Here is a 26884-nt window from a genome sequence, read left to right on the forward strand (position 1 = left end):
CTTCCCTATCTAACTTACTACCACACCTTCTTTATTTCTTCAGAGACCAGTGAAGTAGCTGGTAAGAAAAACTCATGAACCAGCTCCAGAGAAGGTGTTAATGGCTTATGTCAAGTCAGTGGCAGTGTGGGGAAGGACCACCATTCCTCTGCAAATGGTTCTCCCTCTTAAGGACAGCTGTTTATATCCTTGGGTGATCAAGGCAGGTAGGTGTTTTGATCTCAGAAGGTGAACTTATAACCCTTCACCCAGAGAGGAATTTCATCTTCTCATTTGCCCCTTCAAGACTCCTTATTTGAAAAGCATCTTGGCTCAAAGTATGTTTCCCTTAGATAATATTTGTATTTTAACAGCAGCCTTGCGAGACATCAGCAAAATGGCAACATAGAAAGTCCCACCTCTCACCCCTCTACAGAAACTGACTTAACAAATCCCTGGATGAAAATTCCTTTATGAGAGCTCCAGAATCCTCATGAGAGGTTATACAACATATTGGTAGAGCACAGAAATGAGAAAAGATGCCTTGGAAAGATTGTATACATGAAATATGAACAGCTTTTCATATGCAAGTCATATTTCAACAAAACAGTTAAAAAGTTAAAAAATAAAAGTAGCCTTAAATGTCTTAATGTAAGTGGTAAGATAGTGTAAAAATTTTAAGCATCAGGCAAGAGAGAGAGCACTTTAGTTAGGTAGACCTCTTCTAGCTCCCCCCCCATCTCACAGAGCTAGCACTTTTTGCCCCCACATAGAGCATTAACCCTTGCATCATTCTTGAAGCTCCATCAAGCCCAGTCTCACTCAGCTTCTGAAAAGTGACTATGAAAATGTGAATGTGGCAGACAATTAGTACAAAATAAATATTTCCTGCATTTTTTCTATGTCTCCAGTCTTCCCTACCACATGGCCAATTTAAGCCAATGGGCTGTGGGTAGAAAAATTAGTGATCTTTCTTCATGTCTTATCCAGGCTTAAGGGCTTAAGGACAGGTGGAAGAAACCTGGATCTCTGAATTACCAAATGAAGGAGAGCTGCCTTGGGAAACTTACCCCATACACATCAAACTTTACCTGAGAGAGAAAAGAATTATTTTGTGAAGCCACTGAGATTTTAGGTTTTAGTTGCTACTGCAGTATAGCTTGTTGTGTTCTAAAGAATACAGGGAGATTTTATGTGAAATGACTCATTCTCTGGATACATACTCTATGAACTGACCTTGCAGAAACAGACTTGCTATTTAAAAGAAAGACCTGCCTACATATTTGGAATTAGTTTCAGCTTTATAATGACAGTCTTTGAGAACCTTCAAACAACCGTCAAGTTTATATACTGTTTAGACTAGAGGATCGAGTATTGAGGGTATTGTGTGTTGATGAACAAACTTAGTGCAGTCATAGCTTAGAGGTATTACCTGTTCTGTTATAGCTGCTGAGATTCTCTCCGTTTCTGCAGATCAGCCAGTGAAGTCTGATATTTTACATATGATACAACATTGCAAGAACCACTATCTCATGATGAAGTAGTTTGGATGAGAGTCAGTGTTTAACAGGAAATGCTACTGTGGTCTAAGATGGGGAGTTCTGGCTTTGGCACTGGTTTATCTTCTTCCCCAAGTGATTTCCAGGGTCAAAGTAGATGCTGTTCTCTCATCATTTTTACAAAACTAGGATAAAAAAATCAGATCACTATAAAGGAAGCTTATAATGTTGCTCCCAACCCTCCCTTAGCCACTTGACAAAAATATTTCTGTTTGTTTGAGAGAGGTTACCTGTTTCTCTCAGCCTCCAAGCTGCACGCCATGATCCAAAGAATATGCAGATGGCAAGGATGTCAGATGCTCCAACCACATTTTTCTAGGTTAAAGATCTTAGGAAAATTGCAAAGAGCATATCGGGGTGTTTTTTTTCTTTCTCTCCATGAACTTCCTTCTTAATTATTTCTGTTGGTTAAGGCTCTCTCTTTGTCCCATATTGGAGCTTTTTGTTTCAAGAATCTTTTTCTTGAGATATTTTGGACTTTTTTCTTAATGGTTTTAACCGCATCTCCCAAGAGATATCTCTTTTTAAATCATTTTTTATTTTTCAATTATAGTTGACATATAATATTATATGTCATATACATAATCAAGTAGTAAGTCTGTTTCTGCAAAGTCAGTTCATACAGTATGTATCCTGAGAATGAGTCATTTCACATAAAATCTCCCTGTATTCTTCAGAACATGACAGGCTATACTGCAGTAACAAATAAACCCTAAAATCTCAGTGGCTTTACAAAATACTTCTTTTCTCTCTCAGGTAAATTTTGAATTTAAATATATATATATTAAATATATAATATTTATATATTACATTATAATATATAGCAGGGGTCCCCAAACTTTTTACACAGGGGGCCAGTTCACTGTCCCTCAGAATGTTGGAGGGCCGGACTATAAAAAAAAACTATGAACAAATCCCTATTGTAAAGCCAGCAGCCACAGCCAGGGCCATTATCACAGCCGCCTGGCCCATGCAGGTTCTCATTGGATTCGGACAGTCGGTAAAGAAACAATGGAGCCAAAAACTGGTGGGCCATAGTCTTTAATCCTAGCTTGAGCCTGGTGGGCAAGTAAAAACACACACTGGGCTCCAAAACCCACTCACATTCAGTGCTCACAAAGCCACTGACTTATCCGAGTTTCCTAGAATCAAAGGTTTCTAGCTCACCAGCCTTATTCTCCTCAGTTCCCCATCTCCTTCCTTATCCTAGATACAAACTCTGCACAGACTGGCATCTCACTCAGCACTCCGCCATCTTGGCTGCCTCTGCTGGCCTACTCCACGTGGCTTCCTTCTGCTCTCTGCTCTGCTCTCTCCTCTAATGATCTCAGGAACCAAGAGAGCAAGCTCCCCGCTCCGTCCCCATTTTATAGTGTAGAAATTCAAACTCTTAATCCAATATACAAAATAGGGAAGTCTCTAATACAAAGTCACTTCTCTGAGGCATGATTGGATTGTACCACCCCACATCAAAAAAGGGTGGGAAAGGCTTAATCCCAAAACCAAGCCCCAGGCTACAAGGATACTACCTGCCCAGAGACACACATTAATATCACCTGGGCAACGGCCTCCACGTGGGCAGCGCCACTTTAACAAAGTGAGCATAACACATATTTTAACTGCCCAACACCTATGCTCACTGCACATAACTTATTTTAAAGTAAAAAAACAAAATGGGAACAAATACAATATTTAAGATAAAGAACAAGTAAATTTAAATCAATAGACTGACCAGTATTTCAATGGGAACTATGCTCCTCTCACTGACCACCAATGAAAGAGGTGCCCCTTCCGGAAGTGTGGTGGGGGCCGGATAAATGGCCTCAGGGGGCCACATGTGGCCCACGAGATGTAGTTTGGGGACCCCTGATATATAGTAATATATATCACTATATAGTAATATATACTATATAGTATTACTATATAGTAATATATATTGTAATATATTACACCACAGTGATTACACTTTATATATATAATTTACTAAATGCTCATCCTGATACATCTTGTACCTATCTGACACCATACATAGTGTTAGAATATTATTGACTACATTCCCTATGCTGTACTTTACATTTCCATCACTATTCTGTAACTATCAATTTGTACTGCTTCATCCCTTCACCTTTCTCACACATCCCCTTAAACTCCCCTCCCATCTGGCAACCATCAAAATGTTCTCTGTGTCTATGAGTCTGTTTCTGTTCTGCTTGTTCATTTATTCTACTTTTTTAAAGACTCAGTTGTTGATAGATGTGTTATTGCCTTCTTATTGTTTATATTTTTATCTTTTGTCTTCTTTTTAAAGAAAAACCCTTTTTTCTTTTATTATAATTTTATTTATTTAATGGGGCGACATCAATAAATCAGGATACATATATTCAAAGATCAATAAGTCCAGGTTATCTTGTCTTTCATTAAGTTGCATACCCATCACCGAAAGTCAGATTGTCCTCCATTACCTTCTACCTAGTTTTCTTTGTGCCCTTCCCCCTCCCCCTTTCCCTATCCCTTTCCCCCTCCCCCGTAACCACCACACTCTTATCAATGTCTCTTAGTTTCACTTTTATGTCCCACCTACGTATGGAATAATGCAGTTCCTGTTTATTTCTGGTTTACTTATTTCACTTCGTATAATGTTATCAAGATGCCACCATTTTGCTGTAAATGATCCGATGTCATCATTTCTTATGGCTGAGTAGTATTCCATAGCATATATGTGCCACATCTTCTTTATCCAGTCATCTATTGACGGGCTTTTTGGTTGTTTCCATGTCCTGGCCACTGTGAACAATGCTGCAATGAACATGGGGCTGCATGTTTCTTTACGTATCAATGTTTCTGAGTTTTTGGGGTATATACCCAGTAGAGTGATTGCTGGGTCATAAGGCAGTTCTATTTTCAGTTTTTTGAGGAACCATCATACTTTCTTCCATAATGGTGGTACTACTTTACATTCCCACCAACAGTTCCTTTTTCTCCACAGCCTCTCCAACATTTGCTATTACCTGTCTTGTTAGTAATAGCTATTCTAATAGGTGTGAGGTGGTATCTCATTGCAGTTTTGATTTGCATTTCTCTAATAACTAAAGAAGATGAGCATTTTTTCATATATCTGTTGGCCATTTGTACTTCCTCCTGGGAGAAGTGTCTGTTCATATCCTCTTCCCATTTTTTTATTGGATTGTTTGTTTGTTTGTTGTTGAGTTTTATGAGTTCTTTGTATATTTTGGATATTAGGCCCTTATCTGAGCTGTTGTTTGAAAATATCATTTCCCATTTAGTTGGCTTTCTGTTTATTTTGTTATCAGTTTCTCTTGCTGAGCAAAAACTTCTTAGTCTGATGTAGTCCCATTCATTAATTTTTGCCTTCACTTCTCTTGCCATTGGAGTCAAATTCATAAAATGCTCTTTAAAACCCAGGTCCATGAGTTTAGTACCTATGTCTTCTTCTATGTACTTTATTGTTTCAGGTCTTATGTTTAGATCTTTGATCCATTTTGAGTTAATTTTAGTACAGGGGGACAAACTGTAGTCCAGTTTCATTCTTTTGCATGTGGCTTTCCAGTTTTCCCAACACCATTTGTTGAAGAGGCTTTCTTTTCTCCATTTTGTGTTGTTGGCCCCTTTATCAAAGATTATTTGACCATATATATGTGGTTTTATTTCTGGGCTTTCTATTCTGTTCCATTGGTCTGAGTGTCTATTTTTCTGCCAATATCATACAGTTTTGATTATTGTGGCCCTATAATATAGTTTAAAGTCAGGTATTGTATTGCCCCCAGCTTCATTCTTTTTCCTTAGGATTGCTTTGGCTATTCAGGGTTTTTTATAGTTCCATATAAATCGGATGATTTTTTGTTCCATTTCTTTAAAAAATCTCATAGGAATTTTGATGGGAATTGCATTAAATTTATATATTACTTTGGGTAATATGGCCATTTTAATTATATTTATTCTTCCTATCCAAGAACAAGGAATATTTTTCCATCTCTTTGTGTCTTTTTCTATTTCTCTTAGCAATGCCTTGTAGTTTTCGTTATATAGGTCATCTACATTCTTTGTTATGTTTATTCCTAGGTATTTTATTTTTTTTTGTTGCAATCGTGAAGGGGATTATATTTTTGAGTTCGTTTTCTAATATTTCATTGTTGGCATATAGAAAGGCTATGGACTTTTGTATGTTAATTTTGTATCCTGCAACCTTACTGTATTGGTTTATTGTTTCTAGTAATCTTTTTGTGGAGTTCTTTGGGTTTTCGATGTATAGGATCATATCATCAGCAAAAAGTGATACCTTTACTTCTTCTTTTCCAATATGGATGCCTTTTATTTATTTGTCTGGTCTGATTGCTCTGGCCAGAACTTCTAGCACCACGTTAAATAAGAGTGGAGAGAGTGGACAACCCTATCATGTTCCTGATTTAAGGTTGAAAGTATTCAGTTTTACGCCATTTAATATGATGTTGGCTGATGGTTTATCATATATGGCCTTTATCATGTTGAGATATTTTCCTTCTATACCCATTTTGTTGAGAGTCTTAAACATAAAATTGTGTTGTATTTTATCGAAAGCCTTTTCTGCGTCTATTGATAAGATCATGTGGTTTTTGTTCTTTGTTTTGTTGATATGGTGTATTACGTTAACCGTTTTACGTATGTTGAACCATCCTTGAGATTCTGGGATAAATCCACTTGATCATGAAGTATTATTTTTTTAATATGTTGTTGTATTTGATTTGCCAATATTTTGTTTAGTATTTTAGCATCTGTATTCATTAGAGATATTGGTCTGTAGTTTTCTTTCTTTGTGCCATCCTTGCCTGGTTTTGGTATAAGGGTTATGTTGGCCTCATAAAATGTGTTTGGAAGTATTGCTTCTTCCTCAATTTTTTGGAAGACTTTCAGTAGAATAGGAACCAAGTCTTTGAATGTTTGATAGAATTCACTAGTATAACCGTCTGGGCCTGGACTTTTATTTTTGGGGAGGTTTTTAATAGTTATTTCTATTTCTTCCCTGCTGATTGGTCTGTTTAGTCTTTCTGCTTCTTCTTGACTCAGTCTAGGAAGGTTGTATTGTTCTAGGAATTTATCCATTTCTTCTAGATTGTTGTATTTGGTGGCATATAATTTTTCATAGTATTCTACAATAATTCTTTGTATATCTATGATGTCTGTGGTGATTTCTCCTCTTTCATTTTGGATTTTATTTATTTGAGTCCTGTGTCTTTTTTCCTTGGTGAGTCTTGCCAAGGTTTTTTCGATTTTGTTGATCTTTTCAAAGAACCAGCTCCTTGTTTTATTGATTTTTTCTATAGTTTTTCTGTTCTCTATTTCGTTTATTTCTGCTCTGATTTTTATTATCTCCTTTCTTCGGCTGGTTTTGGGTTGTCTTTGTTCTTCTTTTTCTAGTTCCTTAAGGTGTGAAGTTAAGTGGTTCACTTGGGCTCTCTCTTGTTTGTTCATATAGGCCTGAAGTGATATGAACTTTCCTCTTATTACTGCTTTTGCTGCATCCCAGAGATTCTGATGTGTCGTATTTTCATTTTCATTTGTCTGTATATATCTTTTGATCTCTGCGCTTATTTCTTCTTTGACCCATTCATTTTTTAGAAGTATGTTGTTTAGTTTCCACAATTTTGTGGGTTTTTCTCCCTCTTTTTTACAGTTGAATTCTAGTTTCAAGGCTTTATGATCAGAAAATATGCTTGGTACAATTTCAATTTTTCTGAATTTGCTGCGATTGTCTTTGTGGCCCAACATATGGTCAATTCTTGAGAATGTTCCATGTACACTAGAGAAAAATGTATACTCTGTCGCTTTGGGATGAAGTGTCCTGTAGATGTCTATCATATCCAGGTGTCTATCATATCTCATCTTTTCTGTATTTGTGAATGTTTTTATATCTCCTTCATACTTGAAGGATAGCTTTGATGGGTATAGTATTCTTGGCTGAAAGTTCCTCTCTTTCAGGGCTTTAAATATTGGGGTCCACTCTCTTCTAGCTTGTAGAGTTTCTGCTGAGAAATCTGATGATAATCTAATAGGCCTTCCTTTATATGTTGTACTCTTCTTTTCCCTGGCTGCCTTGAGAATTTTTTCTTTGTCATTGGTTTGTGTCATCTTTATTATGATGTGCCTTGGAGTGGGTTTGTTGGGGTTAAGAAAACTCGGTGTTCTGTTTGCTTCTTGAATTTGAGGCTTTAGTTCTTTCCACAGGCTTGGGAAGTTCTCGTCTATTATTTGTTTGAGTATATTCTCCATTCCATTTTCTTTCTCTTCTCCCTCTGATATACCTATTATTCTTATGTTATTCTTTCTGATGGAGTCAGATAATTCCTGTAGGGCATTCTCGTTTTTTATTATTTTTGAGTCTCTTTCTTCTTCTCTCTGTTGTGCCTCAAGTTGCTTGTCTTCTATTTCACTAATCCTATCTTCAATCTGGGTTGTTCTGCTAGCTAAGCTTGTTACCTCGTTTTTCAGCTCGTGAATTGAGTTTTTCCTTTCTGTTTGATTTGTTTTTATAGTTTCAATTTCCTTGGACATATATTCTTTGTGTTCATTGAGTTGTTTTCTGATCTCCCTATATTGCCTTTCTGTGTTTTCTTGTATATCTCTGAGTATTTTTAAGATTTCTATTTTAAATTCTCTGTCATTTAGCTCCAAGGCTTCCAATATGTTAAGTCTTTTCTCCATAGATTTTTCCACATCTATTTGTGTTACCTCTCTTTCTTTTGTATCCATAATATTCGATTTCCTCTTTCTTATTGGCATCTGAGGGTGGTCTTGTTGATAGCACTAATTAGAATTAATAAAGAGTAAAAAGTAAAAAAAAAAAAAAAAAAAACAAACCAAAGGGTAAAACACTCCACAATAAAAAGCAGTAATAATTTATTATTTCCCCCTTTTTTTTTCTTTCTTCTCCTTCCCTCCTCTCCCCTCCTCAGGGAAATATCGTGCCTATAATGGAGGGCCTGGTTTGCGGTGAAGAGTTCAAGGGGCAAAAAAAAAGGGGAGTAGGGACCTACTAAATGCAAAAAAAAAAAAAAAAAAAAAAGGAAGAAAATCTTAGACAAGCATAAGTTGATCTGCCTGCGGGTGATGGTCAACTAAGAGATATAATGAGAGGGATAAGAGGGAACCAGAAAAAAGGACAAAAAAAGGAATAATAAAGAAGAAAAAAATAAAAATAATAAGTAAAATTCTGTTGTATTAAGTGGAGCGAAGACCAAATACAATGGAGACCTTGGGTTGGGAGGACCCAAAATGCCACAAAAATAAACTACCAAGAAAAAAACAAAAACAAAAGCGAAAAAGAAAAATAAAGCCAAAAAAAACCTTGAGTCGCAAATTAACTAATTTGTTCGTGATTGAGGATTAAATGGGAGGAAAGTAAAACGAGAAAAGAAAAAACAAATAGAAAGGAAAGAATAAGAAAAAGAGAAAAACGAAGGAAGAAATAAAAAAGGAAGAGAAAAAAACAAAATAAAGCAAAAAACAACAACAAAAAACAAACAAACAAACAAAAAAAACAAAAGAGGAGAGAGTGAGAGTTAAGTGTCCTGGAGTATAACCCCAAAGGAGGGTGAGGATGAAGAAGAGAAATAAAATGTAACACTTATGGGTAGTGTAGTTCAAGAAAAGGGAAGCATAAGATGGGCAGAGAATAGAAGGACCGAGGTGGAGGAAATAAAGGCAATACGATAGAAGTAACAAACAACAACAACAACAACAAAAAAAAAAATTAGTGGAACAAGTTGTAAAGTCTGTGGATTTTTCTTGATTTTGAGATGTTAACTTCTTCCTTTTTCTTTTCTCTCCCTCTTCCTGGTCGGTGACTCTGTACCCCAGGCTCTGCCCCTGTGTCACATTTAGGTAGGGATTTGCAGTTGATGGGATTCTATGGCAATGTCATATAATTGGCTTTAGTCTTGCTGGTAGTCAAGGCTTGTTGGCGTTTGCAGGGTCCAACGATGAGAGAGTTTGCTTTCGTGGATTCTCTCTCCTAGTCCCCCCTTCCTGAATTAGCAGCCTGGTGATCCAGCTATAAGGCTGCCACTGCTTCTGCCTGGGGAGTAAGAGGCTCAAAGAGCTGGGAAATCCCCACTCTATCCCCACTCATTGCAAGGCTTTGGGAAGGGCTCTGGCAGTCAGGGCCTCCAGTGTAATCAGGCGGGGGTGGGAGTCAATTGTTGTCAAGGTGACTGTTCAGCGCCTAGCATTCAGTTGGACCTCTCAACCCAGGCTTTCCCCACTTTGTAGCCTGTTTTGGCTGGTAAGAAGAGGCACTAGTCTCTGCTTGCGACTAGTGTGGTATAGATCTTATTATCTGCCAAGTCCTTCTTGTTAGCATTTATCCCTGAATATGGAGGCTCTATCAATCAGAAGTTGCCCCCGCCCCTTTAGCGAGAGGCACTAAAAAATATCACGCCTCTTGTCTTGGGTCGGTGAACTGAGAGAGATCTTATCAATTAGAACCGAGGGTGCGCAGATTTCACGGGTTAAGTTAATTTTAGTATTTGGGTCGCAGCTGTGCTCCCGAAGGTATTTCAGGCTGCCTGCGCGCGCCCCTCCCCCAACGCTTGATTGTTAGCTTGAATGGCTGGGTGAGGTGCCCCGCCCGCGGAGAGAATCTCCCAAGTAGGGAATACCGCCCTGGGGCCTCTCCCGCTCCCTGTGCGCGGGCCGCTAGGAACGTTAGCGGTGCTCGGTCTGCAATGCTTGGTCTGCAATCAGACCGGGCGCGCGCCAGCGGCTGCTCGCCGCTCCGGAGTGTGGGCGGTGCTCGCTCTGCAACCGACCCGGGCGCTGCTCGTGGCGGCTCCCGGCGGGGGCTGGCGGCGGCGGCTGGCGGCGGCGGCTGGCGGCAGCGGCCAGTGGCGGCGGCTCGAGGCTGCTGCTCGCGGCTCCCGAGTGCAAGATGACTTACCACAGGCGCAATTCCTCGCGGCTTGAATGAACGTCCCTGCGGTAGCTTCCTCCACACCCTCGTCTTTCAGATTCAAGTGATAACAGTCCTTTTGCTTTCAGTTTGTGTGGAACTCCGTAATGCTCCGAAGATAAATTTTCCTGTTTCTAGTTGATAAATTTGTTGTGGTTTTGGAGAGATCTGTCGGACGCGCTGCTCACGGCGCCATTTCCGTGACGTTACTCTCAGTTTTTGTTTTAAGGTCAATAAATAGCTATCTTATATATTTTGGTGCTCCTTGGTTTGGTGCATATATATTAAGGATTGTTATGTCTTCTTGATTCTGTGTCCCCTTAATCATTATGAAATGACCATTTTTGTCTCTGAGTACTTTTTCTGTCTTGTAGTCAGCATTATCAGATATGAGTATTGCTATACCTGCTTTTTTTGGGGTGTTGTTTACTTGGAGTATTGTTTTCCAGCCTTTCACTTTGAATTTGTTTTTATCCTTTATGCTTAGATGAGTTTCTTGTAGGCAGCATACAGTTGGATTTTCTTTTTTAATCCATTCTGCTACTCTGTGTCTTTTTATTGGTAAATTTAATCCATTTACATTTAGTGTAATTATTAACACTTGTGGGTTCCCTATTGCCATTTTATAAATTGCTTTCTGTTAGTTTTGTATCTTGTTTGATTCTTCTCTTTTGTTTTTCTATTGTTTGTTTTTGTTTGTTTGTATTCCATACTTCTTTCTTCTGTTGCTACCTTTTTTAAGTCAAGTGTTTTTGTGGTGGTTTTTTCAAGGGTGGTTACCATTAAGTAATGAAAAGGGTACCTACCATATTCATTGTAGTACCCTTTTATATGAGTATTTCTGCACTTCATCATCCTTTGCTACTGTTAATCTTCATCTTTTCTCCCCTTTTTTTTCTTTTGTTGTCACAGTTTAAGTTTGGTTTTATTGTTTTCTTGGTGGAGCTGTTACTTGTGTTTTTGTTTTCTTTTGTTCTTTGAATCTGGTTGGAAAACCCCCTTTAGTATTTCCTGGAGTGGGGGCTTTCTGATGATAAATTCTCTCATCTTTTCTGTATTTGTGAATATTTTTATATCTCCTTCGTACTTGAAGGATAGTTTTGATGGGTAAAGTATTCTTGGCTGAAAGTTTCTCTCTTTCAGGACTTTGAATATTGGGGTCCACTCTCTTCTAGCTTGTAGAGTTTCTGCTGAGAAATCTGATGATAATCTAATAGGTCTTCTTTATATGCTGTATTCTTCTTTTCCCTGGCTGCCTTGAGAATTTTTTCTTTGTCATTGGTTTGTGTCATCTTCATTATGATGTGCCTTGGAGTGGGTTTGTTGGGGTTAAGAAAACTCGGTGTTCTGTTTGCTTCTTGAATTTAAGGCTTTAGTTCTTTCCACAGGCTTGGGAAGTTCTCATCTATTATTTGTTTGAGTATATTCCCCATTCCATTTTCTTTCTCTTCTCCCTCTGATATACCTATTATTCTTATGTTATTCTTTCTGATGGAGTCAGACAATTCCTGTAGGGCTTCCTCGTTTTTTATTATTTTTGAGTCTCTTTCTTCTTCTCTCTGTTGTGCCTCAAGTTGCTTGTCTTCTATTTCACTAATTGAATCTTCTATCTGGGCTGTTCTATTAGCAAAGCGTGTTATTTCGTTTTTCATTTTGTGAATTGAGTTTTCATTTCTGTTTGATTTGTTTTTATAGTTTCAATTTCCTTGGTAATATATTCTTTGTGATTGTTGAGTTGTTTTCTGATTTCCCTAAATTGCCTTTCTGTGTTTTCTTGTACATCTCTGAGTATTTTTAAGATTTCTATTTTAAATTCTCTGTCATTTGGCTCCAAGGCTTCCAATATGTTAAATATTTTCTCCATAGATTTTTCCACATCTATTTGTGTTACCTCTCTATCTTTTGTATCCATAATATTTGATTTCCTTTTTCTTATTGGCATCTGAAGGTGGTCTTTTTGATAGTGTTAATTAGAATTAATAAATAATAAAAAGGGGGAAAAAAAGAAAAAAAAGGGAAAACATTCCACACACACAAAAATTAATAATTTATTATTTCCCCCTTTTTTCTTTCTTCTCCTCCCCTCCTCTCACCTCTTTAGGGAAATATCGTGATGACCTGTGAATTATATTATGCTAAATGGAACAAAAACTGCCTATAACAGAGGGCCTGATTTGGGGTGAAGAGTTCGTGGGGCAAAAAAGGGAATAGGGACCTACTAAATGCAAAAAAAAAAAAAGGGGAGAATATCTTAGACAAGCATAAAATGATTTGCTTGTAAGTGATGGTCGACTAAGAGATTTAATGAGAGGGATAAGAGGAAACAGAAAAAAGGAGAGAAAAAATAATAATATTTAAAGAAGAAAAAAATAAAAATAATAAGTAAAAATCTGTTGTATTAAGTGGAGCGAAGACTAAATACAATGGAGACTTTGGGTTGGGAGGAATGCTAGTGAGTTAAAAAGCAATGTAAAAAGTACCCAAAATGCCACAAAAACAAACAAAAAAAGGAAAACCAAGAACAAAAGCAGAAAAGAAAAAAAAAGAACAAACAACAAAAAAAAACAAAAAAACTTGAATCCCAAATTAAATAATTTGTTCGTGATTGAGGATTAACTGGGAGGAAAAGTAAAAGGAGAAGAGAAGAAACAAATAGAAAGGAAAAAATAAGAAAAAGAGAAACAAAGGAAGAAAAAAAGGAAAGGTAAAATAAAACAAAAAAAAAACAAAAAGAAAAGAAAAGGGGAGAGAGTGAGAGTTAAGGGTTTTGGAGTGTAACCCTAAAGGATAGTAAGGATGAAGAAAAGAAATAAAATGTAACACTCATGGGTAGTGTAGTTCAAGAAAAGGGTAGCATAAGATGGGCAGAGAATAAAAGGACCGAGGTGGAGGAAATACAAATAATAATAAAGGCAATAAGAAAGAAGAAAGAAACAACAACAACAAAGAATTAGTGGAACAAGTTATAAAGTCTGTGGATTTTTCTTGATTTTGAGAGGTTAACTTCTTCCTTTTTCTTTTCTCTCCCTCTTCCTGGTCGGTGACTCTGTACCCCAGGTTCTGCCCCTGTGTCACGCTTAGGTAGGGATTTGCAGTTGATGGGATTCTATGGCAATGTCATATAATTGGCTTTAGTCTCGCTGGTAGTCAAGGCTTGTTGGCGTTTGCAGAGTCCAACCAGGAGAGAGTTTGCTTTCCTGGAGTCTCTCCCCTAGTCTCCCCTTCCTGAATTAGCAGCCTGGTGATCCAGCTATTAGGCTGCCACTGTTTCTGTCTGGGGAGTAAGAGGCTCAAAGAGCTGGGAAATCCCCACTCTATCCTCACTCAGCGCAAGGCTCTAGGTAAGTCTCTGGCAGTCAGAGCCTCCAGCGTAATCAGGTGGGGCTGGGAGTCAATTGTTGTCAAGGTGACTGTTCAGCGACTACCATTCAGTTGGACCACTCAACCCAGGCTTTCAACTTTGTAGCCTGTTTTGGCTGGGAAGAAGATGCACTATTCGCTGCTTGCTGTATAGATCTTAATATCTGCCAAGTCCCTCTTTTTAGGTATATCCCTGAATATGGAGGCTCTGTCAATCAGAAGTTGCCCCCGCCCCTTTAGCGAATGGCACTGAAAAATATTATGCCTCTTGTCTTGGATGGCTGAACTGGGAGAGATCTTATCAATTAGAGCCCCGTGGGTGCGCAGATTTCGTGGGTTAAGCTAATTTCAGTGATTGGATCCACAGCTGTGCTCCAGAGAGTATTTCAGGCTGCCTGCACGCCCCTCCCCCAATACTTCATTGTTAGCTTGAATGGCTGGGTGAGGTGCCCCGCCCACGGAGAGAATCTCCTGACTAGGAAAGACAGGTTTGGCGCCCCTCCCAGACTGCAGCACAGGGGCACGCACGTGGCTTCTCAGTGCACGCCGGTGGCCGGGACTCCCCGGACCTCGGCACGGGGCTCGCGCGTGGCTTCTCAGTACACGCCGGTAGCCCGGACTCCCCGGACCGCGGCACGGGGTGCGCGCACAGCTTCTTAGTGCACTCCGGTGGCCAGGACTCTCCGGACCGCAGCGCAGGCAGCTGCACGTGTGGGTTGACTCACCACAGGCGTATTCCCTCCTCGGCAACAGTCCTTTCGCTTTCAGTGTGTGTGTGGAACTCCGGGATGCTCCGAGGATAAATTTTTCTGTTTCTAGTTGATAAATTTGTTGAGATTTTGGGGAGATCTGTCGGATGCGCTGCTCACGGCGCCATTTCCGTGACGTCAGCATAAAGTTTTTCATAGTATTCTACAATAATTCTTTGTATATCTACGGTGTCCGTGGTGATTTCTCCTCTTTCATTTTGGATTTTGTTTATATGAGTCCTTTCTCTTTTTTCCTTGGTAAGTCTTGCCAAGGCTTTGTCAATTTTGTTGATCTTTTCAAAGAACCAGCTCTTTGTTCTATTAATTTTTTCTATAGTTTTACTGTTCTCTATTTCATTTATTTCTGCTCTGATATTTATTATCGCCTTTCTTTGGCTGGTTTTGGGTTGTCTTTGTTCTTCTTTTTCTAGTTCCTTAAGGTGTGAAGTTAAGTGGTTCACTTGGGCTCTCTCTTGTTTGTTCATATATGCCTGAAGTGATATGAACTTCCCTCTTATCACTGCTTTTGCTGCATCCCATAGATTCTGATATGTCGTATTGTCATTATCATTCGTCTGTATATATCTTTTGATCTCTGCACTTATTTCTTCTTTGACTCATTCATTTTTTAAAAGTATGTTGTTTAGTTTCCACATTTTTGTGGAATTTTTTTCCTCTTTTTTACAGTTGAATTCTAGTTTCAAGGCTTTATGATCAGAAATTATGCTTGGTACAACTTTGATTTTTCTGAATTTGCTGATGTTGTTTTTGTGGCCCAACATATGGTCAATTCTTGAGAATGATCCATGTACACTGGAGAAAAATGTATACTCAGTCACTTTAGGATAAAATGTCCTGTAGATGTCTATCATTTCCAGGTGTTCTAGTGTTTTGTTTAAGGCCACTATATCTTTGTTGATTCTCTGCTTGGATGACCGATCTAGAGCCGTCAGCGGTGTATTGATGTCTCCAAGTATGATTGTATTTTTGTCAGTTTTTGTTTTAAGGTCAATAAGTAGCTGTCTTATATTTTTTGGTGCTCCTTGGTTTCATGCATATATATTAAGAATTGTTATGTCTTCTTGATTCAGTGTCCCCTTAGCCATTATGAAATGGCCATTTTTGTCTCTGAGTAATTTTGTTGTCTTGTAGTCAGCATTATCAGATATGAGTATTGCTATGCCTGCTTTTTTTTGGATGTTATTGGCTTGGAGTATTGTTTTCCAGCCTTTCACTTTGAATTTGTTTTTATCCTTGTTACTTAGATGAGTTTCCTGTAGGCAGCATACACTTGGATTTTCTTTTTTAATCCATTCTGCTACTCTGTGTCTTTTTATTGGTGAATTTAATCCGTTTACATTTAGTGTAATTATTGACACTTGTGAGTTCCCTATTGCCATTTTATAGATTGCTTTCTGTTAGTTTTGTGTCTTGTTTGATCCTTCTCTTTCGTTTTTCTATCTTTTCTTTTTATTTGGTTATATTCCATACATCTTTTCTCTGTTGCTATCTTTTTTATCTCATGTGCTTCTGTGGTGGTTTTTTTCAATGGTGGTTACCTTTAAGTAATGAAAAGGGTTCCTAACCTGTTCATTGTAGCGCACTATTTTGTGACTACTTTCGCATTCCATTGTCCTTTGCTACTGTTAATCTCCACCCTCTCCCCCCCTTTCTTTTTGTTGTTGTCACAGTTTAAATTTGGTTTTATTGTGTTCTTCTTGGAGCTTTTACTTGTGGCTTTATTTTTTTTTGTTGTTTGTATCTCATTGGAGAACCCCCTTTAGTAATTCCTGGAGTGGGGGTTTTCTGATGATAAATTCCCTCATCTTTTCTGTATCTGTGAATGTTTTTATTTCTCCTTCATATTTGAAGGATAGCTTTGATGGGTATAGTATTCGTGGCTGAAAGTTCCTCTCTTTCAGGACTTTAAATATTGGGGTCCACTCTCTTCTAGCTTGTAGAGTTTCTGCTGAGAAATCTGATGATAATCTAATGGGCCTTCCTTTATATCTTGTATTCTTCTTTTCCCTGGCTGCCTTGAGAATTTTTTCTTTGCTGTTGGTTTGTGCCAATTTCATTATGATGTGCCTTGGAGTAGATTTGTTGGGGTTAAGAAAACTCGGAGTTCTGTTTGTTTCATGAATTTGAGGCTTTAGTTCTTTCCACAGGCTTGGGAAGTTCTCATCTATTATTTGTTTGAGTATGTTCTCCATTTCATTTTCTCTCTCTTCTCCCTCTGATATACCTATTATTCTTATGTTATTCTTTCTGATGGAGTCAGGTAATTCTTGTAGGGCTATCTCATTTTTTTTAATTTTTGAGTCTCTTTCTTCTCTCTGTTGTGCCTCAAGTTGCTTGTCTTCTATTTCACTAATCCTCTCTTCTATCTGGCCTGTTCTATTAGCTAAGCTTGTTACCTCATTTTTCAGCTCGTGAATTGAGTTTTTCATCTCTGTTTGATTTGTTTTTATAGTTTCAATTTCCTTGGACATATATTCTTTGTGTTCATTGAGTTGTTTTCTGAGCTCCCTAAATTGCCTTTCTGTGTTTTCTTGTATATCTCGGAGGATTTTTAGGATTTCTATCTTGAATTCTCTGTCATTTAGCTCCAAGGTTTCCAATATATTAAATTTTTTCTCCATAGATTTTTCCTCATCTATCTGTGTTACCTCTCTTTCGTTTGTATCCATGATATTCGATTTTCTCTTCCTTAATGGCATCTGAGGGTGGTTTTGTTGATAGTATTAATGAGATTTAATAAAGAATAAAAAGTTAAAAAAATAAAAAATCGAAAAAAGTTGTTTTTTTAAATTAATAATGAAATTAAGAATAATAAAATAAAATTAAAATTAAAAAAAGGAAATTATTCTCCCCCTCTTTTTTTCCTCTCCTCTCCTCTCCCCTCTTTCTTGAGAAAATCTTGTGGTGCACTGTGAATTATATTGTATTGAATAGAACAAACAATGCCTGTAACAGAGGGCCTGAATTGTGGAAAAGTAATAAGGTGCAAGAAAAAAAATAATAAAAAAAATGAAATAAAAAAAGGGGCGTATAAACCCACAGAAAGCAAATAATGAAAAAATTTGGATCAAGAATAAAATCATTTGTGTTTATATGTTGGTTGACTAAGAGTTATAATGAGAGGAATAAGAGTGAAACAGGAAAATGGGGGGACAAATTAAAAAATTACTATTGTATTTAGTGGAACAAGAGCTTGATAAAATGAAAAGCCAGGGATGGGAGCATTGCTAGTGAGTTTAAAAGGTGAAGTAAAACCCCTAAAATGCCACAAACATAAGTTTGAGTCCCAGATAAGATAATTTGTTCATTATTGAGGTTTGAATGAGAGGAGACATAGAGGAGAAAGGAAGAAACTAATATAGAGGGAGAAAAGAAAGAGAGAGAGAGAAAAAAAGAGGGAACCACTAAAAGAAGAAAAAATAAAAAAGAGGAGAGAGAGAGAGAGAGAGAGAGAGTTAAGGGTTTTGGAATGCAACCCTCATAGAGAGAAAGGAAGAGGAAAGAAAAGATAATGGGAGATTTAACACTTATGGGTAGTGTAGTTCAAAGAGAGGAGAGAGTAAGACCAGTAGAGAGTTAAACGACCAAATTGGAGGAGGAAAAAAAAAAAGAAATCAAGGATGAAGATAAGAGAAACAAACGAACAAATATAGTAAAATGGGATAAGTTATAAAGTCTGCGGATTATTCTTGATTTTGAGAGGTTATCTTTTTGCTTTTTCTTTTCTCTCCCTCTTCCTGGTTGGTGACTCTGTACCCCAGGTTCTGCCCCTTTGGCACGCTCAGGTAGAGGTTTGAAGTTGATAGGTCTCTATGGCGATGTCATGTATTGTGCTTTAGTCTCGTTGGCAGTCGAGGCTCATTAGCATTTATAGGCTCCGACAGTGAGAGAGTCCGTGTTCCTGGAGCCTCTCTCCTAGTCTTTCCTTCCTCAATTAGTAGCCTGATAATCCAGCTATGGTGTTGCTGCTGCTGCCTCTGCCTGGATAGTAAGAGGCTCAAAGAGCTGGCAACTCCGCACTCTATTCTCATTCAGCGCAGGGCTCTGGGTAAGGCTCAGTCAGTCACAGCAGCTAGCATAATCAGGCGGGGCTTCCACCCACTCAAAGACCTCTGGCTCTGCCACTCTGTCCGGTAACACCGGTGGGCACCCACTTCTGGGGTGCTTGGAGGAAACTCTCGCTCACTATCTGCATGCGCAGACCAGGATGTCAGGCTGGAAGTCTCACCCTCTGAGTGAAACCCCCCGCCTGCACTGAAAAGTTCCAGCATTGGAATTGACTCTCGCTCCGTCCCTGTGTGCGGCTCTTTCAAGGCGCTGGGGTGGCCTGAGACTTCGCCCTTGGCCCACACAAAGGCCCCCGACTCTGCCCCTTTGTGGGACAACACGGGCTCCCACTCCCGAGGTGCTGGGAGGAGTCTCCTGCCCACTGTCCATGTGTGCAGACCAGGATATCAGGCCAGAAGTCTTGCCCTCTGAGTGAAACCCCCTGCCCGTACTGAAAAGTTCCAGCATTGGAATTAGCTCTCGCTCCCTTCCCATGCGCAGCTCCCTCAGGGCGCTGGGGCGGCCCGAGATTCCACTTTTTGGCCCACACAAAGGCCCCTGACTCTGCCCTTCTGTGGGATAACACGGGCAGGCACTGCCGAGGCACTCGGAGGAATCTCTCGCTCACTATCTGCACACGCAGACCAGGATATCAGACCAGCGGCCTCACCCTCTGAGTGAAAACCCCGCCCGTACGGAAAAGTTCCAGCGTTGGAATTAGTTCTCACTCCCTCCCCGTGTACGGCTCTCCCAGGGTGCTGGGGCAGCCCGGAGGCTTTCAGCCCACACAAAGGCCTCTGACTCTGCCTCTCTGTGGGGTAATACGGGCGCACCGTCCCGGGGCTTTGGAAGGAATCTCTCGCCCACTATCTGTGCGTGCCGACCAGGAGATCGGGTAAAATGGCTGCCCCACTTGTCTTTCTTTGTCTGGGTTTGGCGCGAGTGTTAGCTGTATTGCCCGGGTTGTCACAGGAACAGTTTTTCCTCGGCTTGGATCTCTGTGCCACAGCCTGGTTCGGCCGTTTGTGCTGCGGCCTGGATCTATTCACCCCCTTTCCCCGCCTTAGTTTCTATATTCTCAGTTTCTAGTGAAAGCCGCCCTGTTTAGGTTAGTGAGGAAGGCGGAGCATTTCTTACTCCCTATTTCCTTTGGGGTTTGGTTATATATTTAGCCAATTTTTCGCTCGATCATACCTTTGGGTGTATTGCGAAACATCTGGAGGCTCCAAGGATAGGTTTTTCTGTTTCTGGTTGAAGATCTTGTTGAGTTTTGGGGGAGATTTATCGGTATCGCTTCCTACCCCGCCATTACTCTGATGTCATCTCAAGAAAACCCTTTAACATTTCATGTAATACTTGTTGGGTGGTGTTGAACTTCTTTAGCTCTTTCTTGTCTGACAAGCTTTTATCCACCCTTTGATTCTAGATGATAGCTATGCTGTGTCAAGTACTCTTGGTTGTGAGTCCTTCTTTTTTATCACTTTGAGTATTTCTTGCCACTCCCTTCTGACCTGCAATGTTTCTGTTAGAAACCAGCTGACAGTCTTATGGCAGCTCCCCTGTAGGTAGCTAACTGCTTATCTCTTGCTGCTTTTAAGATTCTCTGTCTTTAACCTTTTGCTTTTTTATTATGATGTGTCTTGGTGTGAATCTCTTTGGGCTCATCTTATTTGGGATTCTGTGTTTCCTGGACTTGTGTGTCTATTTCTTTCACTAGATTAGGGATAGTTTCAGTAATATTTTTTTAAATAGGCTTTCAACTTCTGATTCACTCTCTGTTCTTCTTTCGGTACCCCCATGATTTGAATGTTGAAGTTGTCCCAGAGGCTTCTTACACTAATCTCATTTTTTTTGGATTATTATTTTCTTTTTGCTATTCTGATTAGATTTTTTCTTTTTTATATTCCAAATTGCTGTTTTGATTCTCAGTTTCATCAACTCTACTATTGATTCCCTGTAAATTATTTTTTATTTCAGTTAGTGTGTCCTTCATTTCTGACTGGTTCTTTATTATAGTTTCCATGTTCTTTTTATGCTGTTGAAATTCTTACTAAGTTCATTGATCATTTTTATAACCAATGTTTTGAACTCTGTATCTAGTAGATTGCTTGTCTCTATTTTGTTTAGTTCTTTTTCTGGAATTTTGTTCTGTTCTTTCGTTTGGGACATGCATTTTTTTTGGTCTCTTTATTTTTGGCAACCTCTTGTTGTGTGGGGTTTTTTTTTTATGTATTAGGTAGAGCTGCTATGACTTCCAGGCTTGGCAGAGTGGCCTAGTGTAGTAGGTGTCCTGCAGGGCCCAGTGGCACAGCCTCTTTTTCACTCGAGCAGGGCACTCCAAGCACCCACATGTGGGTCGTGTACACCCTGCTATTGTAGCTGAGCCTGGATATGCTGTTGGCGTGTCAGTGGGAGGTACTTACCCTAGGCCAATCAGCTGCAAAGATTGACTGGGACTAACATGGAGAATCAAGCAGGGCCCACCCCACTGAGCAGGACTTACTTCAGCAGAGCTCTAGTGCCTGCTACATTTGCCCCTTGAGTGTGTCACTTGTGAAGGTGGTTGGGTGTTGCTTCCACTGGTCTGAAGCTGTCTACCAGGTGTGATGGCTCTGGGGCCTCCCAGAAGGTACAGGCCAAGTTCAGCCACTACTTGTGTTCTGCCTGGAGCCTCCCAGCATGAGGTACAAAGCAATCTGCATGTGGCTGCTACTTGTGCGGGGCTTGAAGGTGCCTAGGAGAGGCCAAGCTGCAAACCAAGGCCTGCTGCTGCTAGTATCAATCCTGGGGACACTTAACGAGAGCTACAAGGTATGCTGAGGCCACATGTTGCTTCTTTGAGAGATTTTAAGGAGGTCTGAGGCATGAGATAAGATAAGCCACTTGTAAGAAAAGCCATTGGAAACAGCTTGAGTGGGTCTACAAGTTGGTGGTTCAGAACCTTAGGTAATAATCAGGGTGGGCAAACAGTGGTAGCCAGGTTGATGGAGACCCAGACATGGCACCACCTTATGGAGAGAGGGCTCAGTAAGTAAAAATGACCTCTGCTAGCACTTCTCTCTGGAAAAAAGCTGCCCCTCTGTAAAGCCAGCAGGCAGGGCCAGGGCCACTATCACAGCAGCCGCCCGGCCCATGCAGGTTCGCATTGGATTCGGACAGTCGGTAAAGAAACAGCGGAGCCAAAAACTGATGGGCCATAGCCTTTAATCCTACCTTGCACCCAGCGGGCAAGTAAAAATACACACTGGGCTCCAAAACCCAGTCACACTCAGTGCTCACAAAGCCACTGACTTATCCGAGTTTCCTAGAATCAAAGGTTTCTAGCTCACCAGCCTTCTTCTCCTCAGTTCCCCATCTTCTTCCTTATCCCAGATACAAACTCTACACAAACTGGCATCTCACTCAGCAGTCCGCCATCTTGGCTGCTTCTCCTGGCCTCCTCCACGTGGCCTCCTTCCGCTGCTGGCTCTACTCTCTCCTCTCTCTCATGCTAACCTCAGGAACCAAGAGAGCAAACTCTCGTTCCATCCCCATTTTATAGTGTAGCTTCATAACCTTTAATCCAATATACAAAATAGGGTAGTCTCTAATACAGTCACTTCTCTGAGGCATGATTGGATTGTACCACCCTACATCAAAAAGGGTAGGAAAGGCTTAATCCCAAAACCAAGCCCCAGGCTACAAGGATTCTGCCTGCCTTTAGCCCACCCCAACACACATTAATATCACCTGGGCGACGGCCTCCTCATGTTATCTTTAACAAAGTGAGCATAATACATTTTATCTGCCCAACACCCTCCAACCCTCCTTCTGGTGCCCTTCAATTGACTGCCCCAGTGTTGGAACTCAGAGGGAGTGGAATCTAAGTAAATCCATTCATGGGTCCTTTAAGAGGAACGCCTGGGGCTCCAGCAGCCTCCATCTCACTCAGCCACAAGCCCCACTGGTTTTTACAGTCAAAACTTAGGAGGACTTCTTTTCCTGGTGTTGGAAACCTGCTTTGGGGGCCTGGTGTGGAGCTGGGACCACTTGCTCCTCAGTGGGGATGTCCACAGTGGGGATCTTGCTTCTGATTTTTATTTGCCACATGTGAGTGTGGACCGGCCGCTTCCATGACTCTGCTCCTCTGACCAGCCTTGATGTAGCTCCTTTATATATCCTTAATTGTAGGACTTTGGTTTAGCTAGATTTCAGGCAGTTCTGAATGATAGTTGTTCCATAGTTTTATAATATTTTTGATGTAGTTGTGGGAGGATGTGAGTTCCACCATTTACCTACTTGTCCATCTTCAAGGGATGTTTTGTCTGCCATAATATCTCATGTATTCTCAATAGACTCAGCTTTTGAATTCACTGCTTTGTTTGTGCTGAGGTTAATTGCTCCAACATAAGCTGTCTCTTTTTCACTTTTCTAATCTCTTGGCATCTAAGTTATCTTCACTGAAATCTAGACAGAGCTCCCTTACAATGGCTACTCTGGCAGTGTTAGAGGCTTCATCCTGCCCATGCTCTGCTGAACTAAGTGAGCTCTCAGGTTCTACCTGTTGTATTTTTGGAGGGAGACAACAAAAGCAAATCTCAAACAAAGATGGTAAGGCCATGTCAACATCCAAATTTAGTAGTATAGCTAGGAACTGGTATGACTGTCTTTTGCTATTATCAACTAAACCCTGCCTCTTTTGAGGTCTATTGAGGAATGGCACTGATGCAGTATTTTAAAATCAGGGAACTCACAATTCTTGTGAAATGTTATAAAACAACTCCAAGGGCTGAGTGGATTTGACACTTTTCTTTCACTGAGGAGAGACTATGTTACCTCCAAAGACATGCTCCCTGTCCTTTACTCATGCTTCTGAACTTCTGTTAGGATAGTTCAGACCCCAGATTTACCAGGAGTTTGGATGGAGAGTCTGAGAGTGGAAGAAGGGGTGGCTTTCCTGGTTTGACTGTTTTTCTTTATTACTTCACAACAATAAATTGTCATGAATATTATGTCAAGTGAAGAACTGCGTGATTTATTAAAACCCTGGTCAAGAATGGACTATAGTGGAATTACACGTTAGAGAGAGGATTAAATTCCAAAGGCAGTGAGTAAATGAAAATCAGAAAGACAAAGTAATTCTTGGAAAGTTTTAAGGAAGATGCTCTGTTGGAAACCAAGATAGAAACAGTTTTTCTTCTAACTGACAAGTAGATGAGCACCAGATGAAGAGGTTGGCTTGGGTCCTTTTGTTGTGGGGGGCAGGGTAAGTACTATGATCACACTTAAGGGAAAAGCAGAAAAACCTCTCCTGTCTTTGTGAGATTTTCTTATTGAAGGGAAGGCAGGCAGATTGCCCTCAATTGCAAACTCAAGTTCAAAAATTTGTACATCTAATTTGTGTAATTTTGATGCACATATGGTGTGACTCCAAAGTTGTTCCTGGAAGAAAGATTTTCAGTTCCAAATTTTGAGAGATAGGTAAGAGGTCCTAGTCTGTCCTGTTGGATGAACCTATCAAGGACAGCAGAAATGTTCTAAAAAAGAGATTATTAGATGTGTTCTCAGTCAAGAGACAAAACCCACATCTCCTGAATGAGCCATTGTTCATACAGAGGCTACTGAGATGCAAAAAAGGAATGAGGCTCCTGTGGAGAGACTAACTACAGTATATAAGAATTGAAGGGCTAAGTGGCTAAGCTGTTAATAATTGCCAACCCAGCAGGTGGACAATTCAGGAGGAGAGTAAGGGTACATTGTCCTAAAATCTGGAGAGCTCAGGTAGGGCTGCAGGTGCCTGAAGAGTTGAAAGACCTTGATCACTGTGATATCAGAGTTCTCAGTAGACCACTATGTGAAAAACAACAGTGAGAGGGAGAAATACCTGCATTAATACCTGGACAACTCTCTTTCTTGGAATTTTAAAAGTTGATTGGCAAAGTTTCACTGAAACAGGTGTATTATTTTCTTATTGTAAGTAACTATGATGATTCCCATTGTAACCAGTAGGATCTCTTTCAATACATCTGTAGCCAGAGTAGTTGCAAGTGGCAGCCCTGAGCTGCCAAGAAGAGATATTTATTTCTACAGGTTTCTGGACAGGGCTTGAATGAAAGCCCTGCTATAAAAAACATTTCTGCTATAATGTGTGCAGGATAAACAGGATGTCCAATATTTGTAAGGCTTCCTCAGTAGCCACATTAGGATTCAAGCCTTGACTAAGAGGGATTGCTATTTTTCTGATGAAGAAACCTGAGATAATGTAATTGTCACTGATTGTCTGACAAATCAGTGGCAAGGTTACCATGTGGCCTCTGGCTCACATTTCCCTGGTAATGTCAGTGAGCAAGTTTATAATAATCCTATATTTCATTTATATTAAATAAAATTGTCATCAGTTTAAATGAGAGAAATTAAAATTATTCATTCATGTTTTGGGAGGCCCCTGATTTGGTTCTATATTGCTTCTAAACCTTAATGAATTGGGCGGACTATAAAAGCTCATTGTATTTTTTTTCTTTATAAAATAAGGTGATGGAGAGTGGGGTAGTAGATAAGTATTGGGCATTGGGCATCAACTAGCCTAAGATCTATTGCTAAGCTAGCATTCCAGTTCTGTGATGAGCCACTCTCTTGGATGGGGGACAAATGAAATGTATTCTGAAATGTATTCTTTACTCACTGGCTTTTACTGGAGCATTTCTCTGTTAATAACTGTGGTTCTGTATTTTGGACTTTAATAAACAAAAACATCCATGTGCTCCTTAGTAATTCCTATGCTAATAGGTTTCTGCTAAACAATGAGGCTCCAGAGCTGGAGTTTGTGAACAATTCAGGGCAAATGTGTAGATTAGCAGCTAATGCTAAATTGCAAGAGAGTGAGTAAAAATTAACTGAGTATTGACTATATGCTAGGCATTTTACTAATTTCTCTACCTGCCTTCTTTTAGTAATGCTCAAAATAACCCTATAAGTTCAGGATTATTTTGATCTCAGTTAGTAAATGGCTATAGTGAAGCTTAGAGAGTAACTTGCCCAAACTCTCAGAGCCAGAAGGTGGCAGAGGCTGGATTTGAATGCAGGTTGCTAGTTTCTGGGAAGACTCTTGTAAACAGAGTGTGATGGTCTGTTGACTTTTTATGTTTATTACAGTAAAGTCTTTTCTTCAATGCTTTGGGAAAATTAGAAATATCTTAAAATGCTACATGTGATAAATGTTTTTAAATTGCCATACAAAAACAAACATGTAACTTAACCAACCATTAAAAAATTTATATAAACTTACTGTACAATAAAATGTTGTTCCAGTTTTAAATTAAACAGATTAAAATAAATATCCATTTTAATTCCCAGAACTGTCAGCTACTCAGTATCTGTTTAGTCAATTAGACATTATCAGCTATGTGTGTGTTCAAGTGTTTTATCGAGTTACCCACCAGTCTTCTGGAGTTTTGAGAGTTACTATGGATTCGATTGCTTCACTCTGCTCTGAGAACTGCTGTCAGAAATAGACAAGCACACATCAGTTATCTCATGGTTCCTCCAATGAAAAACTTTCAAGTGGAAGATTAGCCTAGCGTTTAATTACTTTTGATGAAGACTATGCAAACAGTGAGACTGCCTCTCATCATCTCACAAATAACCTTATTATGCATGTATATTGAAAAATCCCAATCAAAAGCCAGTGCCAACAACAATATTCCCATGTAGCCTATTTCTTCCATGATCTGTTCAGAAGTCTCAAATAGCTCAAAGTTTTTCACTACTGACTTCATACCTTTTCTAGGAACTCTGAGAGGCTCTAGAAAATGTGCGTGAGCCTGGGAAAAAAGAAGGACTATTCTTTACATTTTTATTTGCCTTTTCTTCCAAACAATTGTTCATGGGGGACTTTGGGCAATCACGGCATTTTCTTACTTATTATTCATAGTATGCCAAATACTTATATTTTCTTACTGAAAATGAGAAAGAGTTGTCATAAAGCACACAAGGGACATTTGAGTCTTTTAGCTGAAATAATTTAATGTCCCCCTTTCTACATATCACAAGAGCTGTCCCCCTCCCAGTGTGGATTTCAGGGTATTTCTTTGGTTTGTTCTTTTTATGATTAGGGCTATGAGAGATAAAGGGGAGAGAGCATGTCTCAGCATGAGCCACATTTCCTATGGATCCACAATAGAGTGTTTTTCTAGGAAGATGAGCTTTATGTCCTCAAACTGTACAAATGTCTCTCCAGTCCTCCTCTCCCC

Source organism: Saccopteryx leptura, chromosome 4 (genome assembly GCF_036850995.1).
Source record: "Saccopteryx leptura isolate mSacLep1 chromosome 4, mSacLep1_pri_phased_curated, whole genome shotgun sequence".
NCBI classification, from domain to species: Eukaryota; Metazoa; Chordata; class Mammalia; order Chiroptera; family Emballonuridae; genus Saccopteryx; species Saccopteryx leptura.